Below are 19,122 nucleotides of genomic sequence, written 5' to 3'. Positions count from 1 at the left end.
CAACAACTTTATCGAAGTGTGCCCATGTTAGAACCGCATGAATCATCATGTTCCGTTTTGTTTTACTCGTCTAATAACTCGAATAACCGAACTGGGCACAGCGTAGTCATAGCGGTAAATAAAAAAAAAATACATACCATTATGTCCGTTGTTTGTAATATTAATAATTATCTGACAGACTTTATTATTTAAAATCACTGGTCACAACACTGCACTAGCTCGTAAAATAACTAGCATAAAACTTTTTCTGTGCGAACAACACGAACTCTCGAATGATATTGAGGTTTCAATGACTTAGAAAACACATAGACATTTTCCTCCATATTGTATTAAATGAGTCATAGGAAAAAATATTGCTAGTTCTGTACGCTGCACTCACGCGACCCACTTTGCAATGATACAATAAGATTTAGTCATAATGAGTCATTGGAAACAAAGGCGGTTATGAAGAGAGGACGTCACAAAACTAGGTTATAAAAGAATCGATGCCTTTGTCCCTAAAATCCGAACTACACTCATATGAAGGGAGGACAACTGTCACAAACTAGGTTATAAAAGAAATCGAATCGATGCCTTTGTTATTAAAAATCCGAACTACACTCATTGTGCCCTAAACTTTAAACCACTCGCATCTCGAAGTTCTCAAAGCGTATTATTTACATTTTTTTACTTAAAAGTGGAACAAAAAAGGGGTAAAGAATAAATTTGAGCGCTCACCAAATGTCTCCCGCAACAGGTTGGCCGGTCGGTTGTGTTTTTTTTGTAGTTTTTTCATCTTCTCGTGTTTCCGACACATCGATATCTGGAACGCAAGAATTTTTGTTAATCGACACGATTTCGTTGCGAGCATCTTCGTATGACATTAGAAACCTTTTTGGTTTGCCTTTAACCACACACTTTATTATTTTAAATTTAGATAGTTTAGATTTTTTACGAGTAACGCAAATTTACTTTCCTTCACCCCATGGTAAGTGGAGTGGGGACCAAAAGAATGTCAGTAGACACAATTATGCCGGCTTGTTGGAACCGGATATACACAGGCTGATCCCGGAACGCAACACACGTGGGCCACTATAATGGAGGGTTTTAAGTCTTTTAACACATTGTGTACGGTGATCGCTATCCGGGCGGATATAAAATATATCCTACCACCATTTATTTCATATATTTCATTGATATAAGTCTTACATGAAATACGAATGGTATATTTTGACGCACATATAGCAAAACGGTGTTAATTTCCGACGAACGTATATTCAATCAAACAAATGAATATCCAATTTTTCCTCATAGTTGCCTTTCATTTCAATTCATTAACATATCTTACTTAAAGATTACGTATACAATGAAATTACTTACATAATTAAATTTAGCAACACAAAAGCACATTGACTAACCAGGAATGCATGAATAGATAGATAAGTGTGCAGGAAGTATAAGGCATGCTCGAATGGTATTTAATAACTAATATCTTGATCTCAAAGAACTTACATACAATGTATCATATATAATTAAATGCATAATTTAACGAGTATCAATATGAATTCTTTTTAGTTGGCAACACAAAAAGTAATCTAACTAAATGACATCACATAGGAATGTGATCCATGTAATAAAGTTATTAATATCCAATAAAGAATATCAAGAAATTTCACAAAGAAATATGTGTGTATTCTTTGTGACTTATCGCTTGCTTTAACGGTGAAGGAAAACATTGCGAGGAACCTGCATGCCTGAAAAATTCTCTACAGGAGTTTTCGAGGGTGTGTGAAGTCTACCAATCCGCACTAGGCAAGCGTGGTGGACTAAGGCCTAATCCCTCTCAGTAGTAGAAGAGGCCCGTGCCCAACAGTGGGACAGTATATAATACAGGGCTGATAATATAATATCAGATAAACAACATTTATGAGCAATAGAGAAGCAACAAGCCCATAATGGGAAAGGATAAAAACGCGCCAGCATTCGAGATATCCAATACAATATAATTTGAAGCATGCAAATCGATAATCAAAAAAAAAAAATGTCCGAGATTAAGTAATAAAATCATGACATTTGAGATGTTTTACGGAGGTAATAAAGATGATTTCTTTTTCTGCAATATCTTGATTAAAGTTGCACTTTATTTTCGTAAAGATTTGTTTGGTGTCTGATTACGTTTTTGGCATTTAAAGTTTACTTGCCCGGACATGGTAAATGACTCGCCGTCTATCGGGTCATGGATCACAGGGGGAAAATTGAATGCTGGTGCACGTTTGACTAACTATTCGCGGATTAAGTGAGACATGTGGCTGTCCGTCGTTTATATCTATGAGGTGTAACTATACTTATGGTTGAATGTTTCGGTAAATGGCATGGGCTGATAACACTGCATACAAGAAAAAACAATAGATGCTTTTTGTCTATTAATATTATAAAACAAAGTCCCTTTTCTGTCTGTCTGCATGTGATCGATTCTCTCAAAATCTACAGCACGGATTTTTATGACATTAGGTGTGGAGATAGTTTCAAACCCTGGGAAGGTTATAGGCTACTTTCTATCCCGGGTAAATATATGGTAGGATTTTATCCCGGAAAACTCCTTCACGCGTGCGAAACCGCGAGCAAAAGCTAGTGTATTTATGAAACGTTTTGGATTGCGTTTCAGAATCATTCACAAAGCCATTGTTTTACACACTTATACTAGTCTTTTTAATAGTCCGTGTAGGTCACGGTTTTATACAAAATTAAATACAATATTAAATAAATATTGCAAAATCGTGAAAAAAGTATAAGAGTCAAACATATAAAAATTTAAACCAGTTGTCAATGTCTTGCGAAATGTCAGATATAATTTAAACGGGCTTAAATTATACCACTTTCAAAGTGGTCACGCCAATAATAACCATTCTATTATGAATATAACAAAAAATAATTTAAAACCGTTTGTTTGGTATAGCTTTTATGTCAAATAAAAAGAAACTGTGTTTTTGATTAAGCCCCGCATGACTCATTTTTGACATTTAGCATTTGTTTTTTATTTGTAACGTATCTTTGAGTAATTATATTGGACGAAAATAGTCATTCAAATGGCATGCTGGCGCAAAAAATATTGTTATTGGATGATTTTTTTATTTAAGTTTTAATATGGCGGTACAATTTCTAATATTTATGAAAGGAAACATTTAAATTGTCATATCCCTAACTAATAACAATGCTTAACAAAAACGATATAAAAGAAAATTAATATGCCAATTTTAAACATAAATACACAAACCGCCATATTAAATTCTATGAGAATATAAACAATAGATTTATATTCGTCGTTGATACTTTGAGAATGACAAAACATTAAATTATAAACGCCATTATAATACATTACCCGAGAAGCGGCAGAATGACAACGCGGTCCATGTTTTAACAATTAAAACTAAATACACGTACATGTGTTGGGTGTAATTAATAAGTCGGTATATTACATTAATTTGTTTCACATGTGGTGTAGAAAATATATTTATTTGTTTGTTAAACTTTGCGAAGCACGCGACTTACAATTTGTTATGGTGGAGTTGTATATTATTTGCATTTCATGTAACATTCAGGTTTGTGCATTTACGGACAATCAAATCTAATAAGCATGTCTGACATAGTCTTGTTAAAATTCACTTTTTGAAATGTCACACATAGCTAGCTAAAAATATAGAAGTGACATTTAAATTAATTATAAATTACAATTAAAATTGTCTTATAGTTCAGAATATTCGCTTACAGATTTCAGGTGTACATTCTAGTCCGACTGCAAGTCTGAAGATAACCAGTTAGTCACACACGCGTCAGTTTGACGCAACTACTCGTTTTGGACTCACTAATGGATGATTTTCAATTAGACTGCCGGTGCGAATACAACGATATTTGCAAATCGTTCGTATAATTCGCGTTATTTATTATGTATTAACACTTTGTACAAACGTCATATATATGTAAATATATTGGGAAGTGTCGTTGACTTGTGATTAACTTATGTTATTAATACGATGGGCAAGTTTGGATGAGAAGGTTTTCCACACATCTGCTTTAGCAGAGGTTTCAAAAGTATTTTTTATTTTTTTTTATTTATTTGAATGATGCGACGAGCCGTTCGCCTGACGGTAAGCGATGCGAACGCCGATAAACAATAGAAACACCATTTAACACCTTGAATTACAAAGTATTGTTTGGTATTCCACCGCGCTCACCATCCCGAAACATGAGATGTTAAATCTCATTATGTCAAGAAGTTACACTGGCTACAATGTCCTTCAAAACCGGAACACAACAGTGACTACACACTGCTGCTTGGCGGCAGAAATAGACATTGCGGTGGTACCTACCCAGGCCGACTCTGACATATGACAGATCTATCACCAGTAAAAGTATGTGTTAACAAATGTATTATTGTTGCTATAGCCTTTAACATAATTAAGGCGAGTACTGACTAGTTTGTTAATCGCAGATAAGTCATGAACCCGACTTATCCTTGGAGTACAAAAATGTTGGCTTTACTAAGTAACAAAGTGGTGATGCCGCGGCGCGATACGCTCGCGTTCCCGCTCCGTTATCGCGCTATCGTGAAAAATAACACCGAGCGAGGGAAAAAAACGAAAAGTTGCCTTTGGAAAGCCGACAGCGCTGGCCAAAGTAGTCCACTTAATAATCAGATACGTTGATTGCCATCTCGAAATTCGTGGAATTTAAGGGCTTAACGCCAGTGAACTATGGTACCTTCGTATTGTTTCTAGGAAATGAAACAAACATCTATGTTCCTTATTTGTTTCCTAGAAATAATTGATAAATAAACTATAAACTATTATTATTGAGACATCGGTGAAATTCAAAGTTTCCGATAAATGTTTACGATTTATTGACGATAAACACATTTTAATGGCTCTTGTGCGTATGGCAATAGAAAATTTGAAATAGAAGACATAGCGTTATTACTTTTATGTGAATTTACAATGAAATATTTATTTAATTATAATACAATCAGAAAATCTACTGGCAGGTATAATTTCATCAAAACTTAAAAAAATATGACGCCCTTTCAATATATTTAATATTTTACCACAGATTAAACCACGGATGTCGACTCAAAACCATAAATCGCGTACTGGCCAGTGAGAAAAAAATAATTATGGTATTTCAAGATGGCGGCGTAAAGCGGGGGCGCGGTGGCCCCGCCTGCCGTGATGGATCGAGAGGGTTGTGTCACGTGACCGGAGCGGCGATTTCACCAACCCTTCAAGTGATGCGTTAAGGATTAAATAAATTAAAAATCCGTACGCTAAAATATTATAAACATAATAAATATTGAAAATGTAAGTACATTCTAAAAATGTAATTGTTCGCGTTTTAATAATGCAAATTTTAATTATATTCTCATTATAAAAAGTATAGGCAATAACTATAATAATTATTTTTCATATCACACTAAACTTTGTTAAAACAATGTTCTTTTCTTATTTTAAATAATATGTTTTTGAAAATAAAATTGTTTCACACTTCGCTTATTAATTTCCGCTTGAAGTAATTTTAAAATCTTATATTTTTTACAGATATTTAATCGAGTTACATTCAATCTAGACCTATTATTTTTTACACAATGCTTTTTGCTGACTACCGTATTTATCTTGGGTACACAACACCATAATTTTATGTAATTGTATTGTGTTTTTATGAGTGTATGACATCATATTATATCCTTATTATAAAGCTATAAAGAATTCATTTCGACTTAGTTTCAATTATAAATTTTGGAATAACAATCAAAAAATATTATTAATAGAAGTTTATGCCAAAAATTATGGATTGTACTATCGTGCAATTGATTATGATTTACTTAATTATTTTGTACGATTAGTAATAATAATATATCAGCTCGGAGTCTGGAATTTGTGCCCGATACGTGCCTATCATGTCTTGGGACGGAAAACACACGGCGGATAGTGCATGCACCAGTTGCGTCTCTGTCTACCCCTTCGGGGATAAAATGCGTGAGTGTATGTGTAATATTAAGTAAATGAAGCAGTCTACATATTATAATAAGATGTACAACACATTACCGGGTTAAACCGCTCGCCTGCAACTGACGGCAAAGTTGACCGCATTTATAAATTAAAAATTGAAAAACATTCGGTCACACGATAGCAATCGCCAATTAACTTAATAATCGACTCGGACCGTTAATTAAAACTTTGACGTAATTGAATCGAGATGTTTTTTAATTCATTCGTATTTTAAAATTAGGGTGGCCATTTTGGCGCGAAAACTATTGTCGGGCATATAGGTAATTGTTTTGAATATGGAACTATATTTTGAAATACCACCATCGTTACAATGTAGGAATTAAACATCAATTATGTTACGTGTAATTTAATATTCAGTTGATAACATTACATAAGAACAACATATTATGATATTTTTGTTGTTTTATTGTACTAAGTCTATGATGCGAATCCTTTAATAAATTATAGCACATAAAATAGTCACACTTATACTTTTGAAATGCCAACAGCGCTAATTTAAATTCGATATGTATACTAATTTATTTATCAACAAAACTACGTAGCAAATTTATTGTAGCATAAATTTAAACAAAAATAGCATAGCAATATAAAAGATTACTACAATTTCTACAATAAGGTTGATAATTCTTCATAAATATGCGCAATTTCGATAAATTAACGTAATAATGACAATTTATGTAGATTTTATCGACAGGTCGGTCCGGTGCAAGCCTCCATCGCATGAGGCTAGTTTTTTTAATCTTTACACAGCACAAATCTCGTAGCACGATGACCGAGTCGTGATAGAAGGTGAATTTAGTGCTGGCAAGATAAGTATTGCGATAAACAAACGAGCATTCTAATCTGATAAGGATGGATATACGCTCGCTTCGCGCGCTAGAGCGAGATAGGTGTACAAAATGAAAGAGACTATCCGTGTCGCGCACGGGTGTGTGGTCCCAACAGTCCCTTAATTATCGCCTATAAAATTTTATTGAGGAAGCAACCAAATTAAATGATACCAGCGTATGACGAGTTAACGCGACAGAACACATGTACTTGCGCGGCGTAATGAGTGCGATTAGCGACTACTTGCGCCAATTTAGTCGTGTTACAGCGGGGAAAGCAATTGGGGGTATTAATACTAAAAACAATCGTCTAGATAGATGCTGTGGGCAGGGTTGACAAAAATGCGTATTAAATTTATTTGTAAGCGTCTAAATTGGTAATGTTTAGTAATAAAGTATGCAGTAAATCTCATTACAATTCTTATCTATCGCGTCATGTTTGACCTTTTCTAGGTTTGACAATGACTTCTGACATATGACGTCATTTGACGGCATATGACGTCACAGGTACCTTGCAACAAAAGTCGACTTGTGTGAGGCCACGGCCGAGATAAAAACAATGATTAGAATTTAATCACATAACATCGAATTTAAATAGCTTATGTACTAACAGAAATTAAGGTTAAGGTCGAAGGACAATTGTAATTATTTACCATAAGGTAACATTAAATTGTTAAAGGTTATCATTGGGTCTCGTCTTTGAGCATTGTTAGAACTTACCACCAGTCGTTCAATGATGAAATTAGTGTGGTTACTTAATATTTTCATTGGCATCATTTTCCAATGTGTGACTAAGTGTAAATTCAAACTTCACACAGGTTTGTCTATTAAAGTTATATAAGCAAAAACCTTACCATATAGAGCACAAACGACACGAATCGAAACCTCACTTCACTCAACACGGGCCGTGACGAACAAACTTGTTTTTATTTTTTAAATTAACTACCAATGATGTCAAGCGCGAAACGCGCTAACAATTTTATTATTGTCGAAAAAGTTTCTATTTTATTTACACTACCGCTAAACACTGTTTGAACGTCTGCAGAGCAAATAATAATATAGTGATAAATGGATGTGTAAAGCAAAAATTTAGTTTTCCTTGTTATCGCATGTGCTGATGAGGTCAGTTTCCATGTGGGAAAACCGCTATTTTCGAAAATCTACGCATTGTTTGGTCTTACATCCGTAGAGCCAATAGATGAAATGACAGATAATTTTTAATTTAAATAAAAACTAATTGACTGCTAATACGCAGTGAAACTTATCAGTCAAAGTTTATTTCAAAAGCAAACAATAAAGATTAAAAAAAATATCTATGGTAGTGTTCTTAATTTGAATCAAAATAACATTTAGCCCAATGCCATAAACAGGCTGAAAATTAAAAATAAAACAAAAGTTAATTTTAAACTTCGAACCCAAAAACATGCAAGTTGCCAATAACGTACTATGTGTTGTTAAAATAACAAATGAGCTCGGTCGCGTACGAGCGTACGAATTACGCCGGGTCGACGACCTCGCAGCATCACATGTGAACGAAATTTTAGCATACGTAAACAGCATCGTTTTTGATTTACCGCTTCCACGTTGCATAGACACTGAATCAAGACCATAGAGCTGTTCAATGAAGTGATCGATAGAGACTTATACACATTCAATTTTCAAAAAAAAAAAACTGTTAATTCATTGAAAAACGATATTAACTATATTCAAGATGTAATACAAGATATTAGTCACAAGCGGACGATGCAGCGTAAAATTGAAATTATCATATAAAAACATACATAGGCGTATTTCTACTACCATATTATATTTTCATAACATCAGATACGTATATTTCTTGTTAACTTTTTCAACTGATACAAGGCTTAAATTTAACTTTAACTTTATTGCAACAAAAAGAACACAGAAATAATAACATTACGAAGTACATAAACAGTAATTGGCATATCTGAGTTTAAGCATTTCAATTATTGTCAGGGGTCCCCAAACTAAATAAATAAATTAAGGGAATAGTTTCAGTAGTGGCCTGTTTCATATCTGAGAATACGGTAATAGTCGAATATAGGGCGACCAAATAAAAAAATCAAACATCGAAATGAATAATAAGTAAAAGAGTGCATCCAGCAATGTCTCAGATTAAATGGCGGTTAAAATTTGCTTGAACAAAGCCCTTTTAAAAACAATTGTTATAAGGCAATAAATAAATTTAGGCAACGAAGCACCGAACGCCTAACGCGGGTCCCTATTTTTTTTATTGCTTTGAATGACGAGACGAGCTTGCCGTTCGCCTTATGGTAAGCGATGCGACCGCCCATAACCAGTAACCCATCCAACACCTTGAATTACAAAGTATTGTTCGGTATTCCACTGCGCTCGCCATCCTGAGACATGAGATGTTAAGTCTTATTATGTCCAGTTACACTGGCTACAATATCATTTTACTAACATTTTTGTAATTATCATCGCGTTTGCTGAAGACGGTACGTTACCATAATAATCGCGAACACTCGTAAATAATTTATGGCCGCCATAAAACTTGGTGTTCCACACAAGTGTTTGTTAAACTTAACCGTTTAACTGCTTGGCACATTACGTCATTTTAATTTTAATGTCTAATCATTTTTTTGTTCGTAATAACTTTTTCAGCGCGGCAAATAGTTGTTTTCGTTGTTTTAATTAATGGCGGCCATGTTGGATTTTAAAATGGCGCCTGTGACTGAATTATAATTGTGGTTACTTTCTGTATATATGTTTAGTCACGACATCTGTTCGGTAAAGGAAAATATTATATGAAAACCGTGATGTCCAGTTAATAATATAACATTTAGGAGTATTAAAACATAATCATCTTTAAAATAATATTTTTAAACCAAAACGTACCCACCTAATCACAATTTAAATTACTAAAGATAATAAAAAAGTAATTTGCAGAAATAATTACGTCGACTTACCCAACCAAGGAAATTGGACCTAACCCAGCAGATCGCAATCATGAGCAATCAAGGCAAATTTAAAAATTATAACAATCAATGGTCAACGAACTTACAGCCTGATATGTCACAAATATTTTTACACGTGCAGTTTTATCAGTTAACGTGCGGCGCGAAAATCATTTTACACTATACGCATATTCACATATAGATCTATGCGCGACTAGTACATCGAATTACATTTGCATAAGAATAGTACAGAACAGCTGTGTCCGCCATCTGTGTGACTTGCTATTAACATACGACTTTTGTGTACACGTAAAAGAACGTAACCTTTTTTAAATATCGAATGCACGGGATTAACCGAACGAATGAATGTTTGGAATTTAACTCAGATTTTCCGCGTTTTATCTCTTGATGAACGTTGTTATTAATAATGGTATAAAATAAATAAATATTGTAATTAATAATAAACCACAATAACATGACAAATAGAATTAAAACTATTCAACATTATGTTTTTAAATCCGATAAAATTAATAATATACACAATAGAAACAAATAAATTTTAAATTTAGAATTCCACAGACAATATAACAACACATTTTCCTGTTACAAAATTAATTGATGTTAAGACAAACAAATACTTATTATGAAAATATATAAAATAAATAAACATTAAATTTTATTCGCATGAATTTTAATGGCATGAAATGAAACAAAAAGGTTGTTAAAGGCCGAATGTTTCTAAAGAAGGGATAAAGTGCAAAATTGTCGCGACCGCGTCCCAGTCAAGTAATTTTTTTTTATTGACGATAATTACATAATTGTTGTATAGAAATTGTATGTTGTAAACGACGGCCAATTACCGATCCACCGCTTGACGCTCTAAAAACAAAATAAATATTTATGGTATACTTAATATTACATGCGACATAGTCCGTGATAATAAGCTGTGAGCGTAGCTTGTCTTTGGAAAATAATTTATTTTCTAATGGACGCGTGTCTTTATTAGAGGCTTGTGGAAAATAATAAATAATAGAGACAAACCACTCCATGATTACAATAAGTACGTATGTATAGTTCACCTAAACATACTAATTTTATTTTAAGATATCGTTGTACCTAAAGATCTGTATTAAAATAGACTGATTCTTTGAGTACGAAACAGCATTAAATAATTTTTAGTTTAGATGTTTTTAGATACTCTTCACAACTCTCTTACACAAAATATATATAGTTCTAGTTATAATAATTGCCGGCGAATAAAACGGGCAACCATTTTTACTTTTACGATTTCCACTTACTTTATTTATCATAATCTTTACCACTCATACGTGTATAAAATGATCATTCAAACAGCATACTTATTGAAATCCAATCCATATTGCGATAAAAATTGTGGAACCATTTTGTTCAAGGCTCCACTCCGCCATGATACCCGTATGTGACAAAATGGCAGATGTAAGTAATTAAAGTTGACGCGTCGATGCGACGTCCACGATTCCCCGTAATGTGCTGAATTAAAATGTATTATGTTCTTAACTTTTTGCCGCTGGACTGCCCTTGTTAAATAATAGCTTACATTTGTAATTTATTAACATTTAATCACATTTACAACGGCCATTGGCCCGGAGACTGTGTGGTTTTTATTTTATGCCGGGACAAAAATAACATTTACTAGAAGGTATATAAAAACAATATTATCGATGTAGTAATAATAACAGTTTATTGTTTCAATATTAATATTGAGTATCCATTTTCGTCGATAAACATTATTGCCAAAACTTTTACATGACTGCGCAGGAGTTCTTCATTACTCTACGTTTCAAGCCACGATTAGATTCCTTTAATTATTGCCCATTGGTGTAATAAGCCTGACAATATGCAATTATATCTCACAGTAATCAATGTTATACTTTTTATCGTAAGCAATTATTAAGAATGGAGTCTAGAAATGTAATGTTACATTTCTTCTCACCATTTATCAGCTATTATGTTATTGTAATAATTACTTAAGTATGTTTATGACAGAGAAATTAAATACGAGTACGTAATCATTCTAGTTTCCATATAATTATTTAAATATGTATTGCAAAACGAACTTTTAAATCCACATAATAGAATTCATAGTCATAAAATTAATTGGTAACACCGTATCGATGTCCTAAACAATAATCCAAGGATTTATGATATGAGCGCCTTAGCCCATAGGAACAACGACAACCGTAAACGCATTCGAATATTAAAAATATATCAGTAAACTTCTCACATAAATTACTAACCATGCGTGCACATCTATGGGAATGAGATGCTAAACAAAAGGGTTAAATCTTAATAAATGGTCGCATTCAAATAGGGGGGCAACGTCTTAACCCTTTCGGCGCGACACCTGGCCGTTTATAGCCCGGAGTCAAAAAATTCCTTTATCGCATTAGCATAATATTTATAATATTCACAATGGGATTCTTTATTCAAAGTAGCTTTAGTATCTGTGATTTAATACACGGTAGTCTATTGTGAGATAAGGGAGCGGATGACAATGGCGACATTGTAAACGCGGTTTGTAAGATGTTTTGTTGACTATTCTCAAGTATTTTTAGCTAACGATACGCACTTTCTGTCAGTTGCAATTAAAACTATCGTAAACTCTGCAATTTAATTCAAGTAATACCACAACAGCAAAATATAATTTTATATTTCCTTACCTTAATAACTTTGAATTAAATTAACTTCCTCAATCATTTCACAATTAGTACTAGAATCAAATGCTTATACATAATTTGAAACCTTCCACATCGGTGATTGTTGTTTATTATTGAACTGTATTTACTAGGCGTTTGAAACTGGATTTACATTACCTCTTATTACAGCTAGTCAATTACACGCGGTGTAGCATTTGTTTAATTCAAACAAAGCTATGTATCCGGCATTACACACATCCTAAATGAAAGCCCAAACATTGAACATAAATAATCGTTTGGAGCTTATTAATTTGTCCTTTGACATCCTTTGTGAAATGAACAATGGTCCAAAACCGAAAGTATCACAAAAAGCTTTCAAGCATAAACTATCGCTTGCATCTCGATCCAATTTCGATGTACTACAAAAAATCCTTTTAACCCCACAATAGATAGTGGGCCTTTTGTCTAGAGCCCGTCAAATGATACGCATTAAGCATTTTTTGCCGCGTTATGAATACATTTAAAACAGGAAGGATGTGAAAGTCGGGGCTTTGAAGACACCGTATGTCGAGGAAGGGTTGGGGTTCAACTTGCAAGACATTTAATAGGTGAAACATTATATTAACGGACGAATAGTACGCTCTATCATTTGTGTTATTATTTAATATTACTTTCTATTTTGGGTCCGCAATAATTTAAAGCGGCGATAGTCTAGTTGGGTGTGGAACGGACTGCTAAGACGAATGTTCGCAGCTTCAAATCCCAAGGACACACATCTCTGACTTTTCTAAAATCATGTGTGCATTCTTTGTGAGTTTATCGTTCGCTTTAACGGTGAAGGAAAACATCGTGAGGAAACCTGCACATCTGAGAAGTTCCTCTACAGGAATTTCGAAGGTTTGTGAAGTCTACCAATCCGCACTATGCCAGCGTGGTGGACTAAGGCCTAATCCCTCTCAGTAGTAGAGGAGGCCCGTGCTCAGCAGTGGGCAAGTATATAATACAGGGCTGATATCATTATATATAATTAATTATAATTTGATCACAATTACTGTTACTAGGTTCTTTTCTCGTGTTGTCTTTTTGGCTATACATCTACATAATATATGTTAACCATTAGGTAAAAATAAACTGTAATATCATGCATTAAGACTTCACCGACGTTTCAAAAGTAAACAAACATTTCCAATACGTACAATGACAATGAAGTCACGTGACGGAATAACTAAAGCCAGTGACGTCACAGAGAAATGTTCTGATAACGTATCAGCTGATAAGACGTGTTTATATCATCAATCAATCCGTTTATCACGCGCTTTCACCAGACTATTTTTGACGATTACGTTAATATTAATATGTAACAGTTCATTTTGAGCATTGATCTCTGAAGTATTATGTACCAACTATTTCTATATATCGCACTCTTAGTTAAATAATAACCCATCCTAAAACTGCCAATTTGTGGGAGTCGTCAAACAACCAATTTCTGTTTGCGATCTTTTAGTTTTTCCCTTTTTTTCATGCTATAAGTTTGATTTTTTACCTATCTTTAATAAGCTCAATTTTATAGCAACTTTAAAAAAAATAGGCAGCAAACAAAAATTCCTTTTCTGACGACTACCACAAATAAATAATTTTGAAATAGGTCATTATTTTATGTAGAGTGCGATATACAGTACGCACTAGGTGTGGCGTTCCGTACACTCACTGTGTTCGACTCAACTGTACTGCAATCCGTACATCTGACTTTAGTATGATTACAACATATACAACGTGTGGTTATGCACGAAGTGACGCTCATAATATAAGAATTCGAGTCTAAGTGTAAATTTGGATGTGACAAAAAATATTAGTCAAATAAGTATAATTATTTGTTCAAGTGAATAAATAGGTTATAACTGTGACGTTTTGGTTGCCATTTTAGTTCAGACTGAAAAAATAGTTTATATGGACGTTCGTGTCTATAGAATATACGTCAATGGTACTAATATACCTATATGTTGATCAATTTAGTCAAGTGTGATGGATTCGTATTCCCGAGCTTAGTATTGTCTTGCCCCTATTAAGTCCTATTTAGTATGAAAACTTCGCTATGACATTTATGTTTTTTACGTTGTGTTAAAGGGTTTTTACTTGTCAATTCGTATAATATATTGATTAATTATCCTAAAGAGCACACATAATGACCAATATAAAATTTTATAACTTTATGTATTAGTGTAGTCCGGTTTAAATTTAAAAAAAAAATTAGGAAAAAAAAATTGAAAAGTTTAAAATTTAATCTTTACTTATCTAAATACATGATCAGAACTAGGATATTAATTTAAAACGTCATACATTAACTGGTGTCATAAAATGGACGATAAACTATTTCCATTTAAATATAAAATTCTATTTAAATGCCATTGACGTCATAATCTCAATATAGAGTTATATAAAAGCTGAAGAATTCGCATAATGATTATTTTATACATTTTTATGGTGAAAAAGTGTTCTATATCCGTCATAAATTATGCTTCATAAAATTATAAATAGTTAATAAAACCTTTTTAAGTTAATATTTTTTTTGTGCGCTATAAATTTTGAACACAAACTCTATCCGAAATTAAAAACCTTAAACATTCTATTTAATTTCTTTAATTTGTCATTTAAAAAATACACAAAGCAGAAAAATATATTTTTCTAAAAAAATATTTAAATATAAAAAAAATACGTTAATTTAAGTATTCTAAAATCAAAAATGTAGAGTCCCGTTGGTAATACGATAAAGACACGGGTCCAAATCGCGACCGTATAGGGACCAAATCGCTTTAGGCCTTATGTTGACTACGAATCCAAGTTATGAGCAAACGTAGCTTCGATAAAGGCCCGCATCGTGAGTACGGGATTTGAACTCTCGACCATTGACGTTCAGTCGGTACAACTAAGCTATGGCTGTTAAGACGAACTTGGCAAAATTATGCATTATGTCTAGCTATTTCTTTACAGTCAAACACAATGTACGAAGATTATTAAATATATTAAATTAATTCTTCACAAGTTCATAGTTTTTTTTTTTACATAAAGGAGAGACCACAATAGACCGATTTTCGCTCCATGCAAACTTATCGTTATAAGTTTACTATATTATGGTTTTTATAAAATATTTGTGATTTTACCTTTTTGTATACTATTGTCCATTCCACATGCTTTGAAGACGTTCTATCTGTAACAAATAAAAAAAAAACATTAATTACGAACTAGATTCACTTGTATTTTTCTTTTTAAACCTTTTTTTATTTTACAGAGCATTTTACCCAGTTATCCTCAGTATTTCATAAATATAGTATATGAATAATAATCACGTTAGCAAATTGTCGCATCAAATGCCAATATTACGAATTATGTTATACGTTTTTAACTAGCTATTTATAGTTATAACGGTTTCCAATAACGTTTTTTCCACGCTATCGTTACTAATCTAGCTCGTAATCTAAGTTCATTCCAGTATATGATAGCCATTAAATTATTAACTACGAATCGTGTAATGTTAAGTGCTGATCAGAACTTGTTAGCGGTATATCAGAAGCAAAATGGCGCCTCGTGTAATGCTTTTGTGTTCGATAATTAATTATCCCCTTATTGGTCTACTGGCATTTAGGCTGTAAACCGGTCGTAAGTTCGATCCCTGGATTGGTAAATGAAAAGTTTAATTTCAGCATACGAGAGGCGAAGTAGGTTTTTTTGACTTCCAAATGAATCACAACAATTTTTATTTCTAACTACAGAAAAGGGGGTTATGTGTTTCTCATAGGGTGGGGAGGATCGAGGTTCCGCTATTTGATACGTAGTTCATCCCCCAGGCGTAGTGGGTTAAAATTGTTCTTGATACTTATTTGACAGCTAGACTCATCATTATAGAAGGGCCTTATATCATCAAACTAACAAACGGCTTAGCAAAAGACCAGCGCTGGCTTCACTGTCAGAATATTGCTGAGTAGCTTCTTTGTGACAAATATAGTTATAAGTGTTTTTTGTCTTTTGTTTGTTATATGTATGTATCTTGTCGTTGCGGCAAAATAAATTTCTTTCTTTTTCTATATCAACATTTGTTGGGGCCCTTTAGAGCAGTGCGAATTATTGGGCGCTTGTTTAATTTTAACGTACGTATGAGCTAAGAGACGCCCTTAAGCTTTAGGGCCCTAAATCATTGATACGTCTAATCCGGCGGTTGCTACGATCTTGAACAAGCTTGTTACAATATTTTAGTAGTTTTACCTCTACCTACTACTTCATAGTTACCTTGAACCTAAGTTATGGTTATTGCTACTATTTCACGTTATAACGTATTCTAAATAACCTATTCCTTAAATGATAATGTATATAAAATTATATTTTCTGTGAAATCTCGACGTATTTGGAAATATCGCGAATTAACACCTCGCTAAAGTAATTTTGTCATCAGGACAGCTGTCAAAGAATTAAATCACATTATTACATTTACCAAATACGATTATTGTATCAATAAATATTGATTTGACGTAAATAGACGTGTCAATTGTAGCGTTAAAAACAGGAAAATGTATTAAAATAAATACTTATTGTGTGGAATCATCAGACTATAGAAATAAACAGGATTTATACTATAAAATCTTTAATACTGTATATTGATATTATGTATAGCATAGTAAAAAATATTTTTATTAATACAAGTATATACGTCCCTTAGTTTTATTAACTGTAATAAAATCATGTGATTTTGAATTTACGCTGTCTTCTGATGAATTTATTTATTTATTTATTGAGCACTTTATTTACAAAAGTATACAGACGGACTTAATTCCATAGGCATTCTCTACTAGTCAACCTTAGGGTGGTGCAGAGGTAATCAATTTTTATACAATTTATTTTATTGCATTTATACAAGTTAGTTTTGCACTTAATGTGCTGTTTCAGGCCAGTGGCCAGTAATTACGACTGTTTCTATTAAAGATACTGATTTGTGTTTTTTTTTAATGTCGGAACGGCAAAGTAACGCCACAGCTCCTGATGGCAAGTAGCTAGCATAGTAAAAAATATTTTTATTAATACAAGTGTATACGTCTCTTAGTATTATTAACTTTAATAAAATCATGTGATTTTGAATTCACGCTGTATTCTAATGTTTTTTAATTATACAAGTTAGTTTTGCACCTTATGTGCTGTTTCAGACCAGTGGCCAGTAATTACGACTATTTCTATAAAAGACACTGGCTTGAGTTTTTTCCATACTGGCACGTCAAAGTGACCCCACAGCTCCTGATGGTAAGTGGAGTGGGGTCCAATAGAACGTCGACTGACGAGAGATGATCACCTCGGTAGTCAATAATTATTATGGAACTGGATATACACAGGGTGATGCCAAAACGCGACACACGTTTGCCACTATGGCGGGTTTTAAAACCTTGTGTATGGTCGCTATCCGGGCGGATATAAATATATCCTGCCACGATAAATTTATTTATCTATAGATTTTATCAGCATGTAGTTAAATAGAATATTTTTATTGGACGTGCAGTGTCAAGCAATTATAGTTCGTATAGAAATTTTATTATTTTCCAGCAATTTTAATGATGACCGAGGCGACTCGTGGTGTCTATGTCCTAATGACATGTATGTGCGTTTTCTATTTTGTTAAATATTGTTAGGAAATAAAACCTTAATTAACTAAATTTTAGGTTCAATTTCATTCATGACAATTTATCTGTTATGTAAACTTAAAATGAGAGTAACACAAAGGTTACAGAAAAAATCTAAAAACCACTAAAATTTCAATAAAGTATCATAACATTACTCATGACGTGTTGTAAAGAATAACCAATGCCACATTGTGAGCTTGAATAAATTATAAATTAAATATGCAAAGCTGAGAACAAAAAATGTATTGCATGAAAGAGATGCTACCGAAAAAACATTCATATTCGGTCGTACATAAAAGCTGTATCAACCCTACACAGCAATTAGATATAAATAAAACCGTTGGCGACACATGATTTATTAAAATTTTTATCTCGCCAAGGTGTCAACAAATCTTATTTAACCATCCATCTTTGTCTAAGTCGAGTTATCGGTGCGCGGATATCTGTGTGTCGACGAGGCCCATACATTATTTATTTATGCGAGAAATTTGCATCGACTTTTGAAGGGTTAGCCAGTGCCACGTTCGCTCGTTGTAATCGCGTTGCATGCGTAAACAGATGCATTAAGCAGTTTACAATTTAGTAGCTATATTTTTTTTTGTTCTATTTTTAAAAATACTTTATTCTTATTTGCCAGTACGTTATTGGTGTTTGTATAGAATAACGATATTCTTTTTTTAAATTTTCACTATGTACCAACTTCATAATAAATATTTATACAAAGGAATTGTTAGTGTTTTTAGTCATTAAATAATGACATTCGGCTAATAGTTACTAGATATAAATAATTATATTCAAAATTACCATAAAAAATGCTTTCCAATTAAATTTTAATTAAGTATATTGTATGATTAGGTATATACAGTAAATGTGCAATTACAAGTAACATTGTAACTGAAATATTATGATTACTAATCGGATTGCCTTGTACCTCAATAGTAATAATTATTTTGCAAAGCAAGGAACTGGACATGACATTATCATAA

General features: G+C 33.0%; 1 long non-coding RNA gene across 1 annotated transcript in view; it reads right to left on the bottom strand.

The window, feature by feature from the left end:
- LOC115441194 overlaps positions 1-19,122 on the bottom strand; it is a 38,573-nt gene that overhangs the window by 5,539 nt on the left and 13,912 nt on the right. Inside the window, exons 2-3 of the long non-coding RNA XR_005112395.1 lie at positions 15,638-15,684; positions 718-802 (exon numbers count right to left, since the gene is read on the bottom strand). This is a non-coding gene — a long non-coding RNA (uncharacterized LOC115441194). The remainder of the gene's footprint in view (positions 1-717; positions 803-15,637; positions 15,685-19,122) is intronic.

Source organism: Manduca sexta, chromosome 15, assembly GCF_014839805.1.
Source record: "Manduca sexta isolate Smith_Timp_Sample1 chromosome 15, JHU_Msex_v1.0, whole genome shotgun sequence".
NCBI classification, from domain to species: domain Eukaryota; kingdom Metazoa; phylum Arthropoda; class Insecta; order Lepidoptera; family Sphingidae; genus Manduca; species Manduca sexta.
The sequence above is the reverse complement of the archived record's forward strand: the minus strand, read 5'-3'. Positions and strand labels throughout refer to the sequence as shown.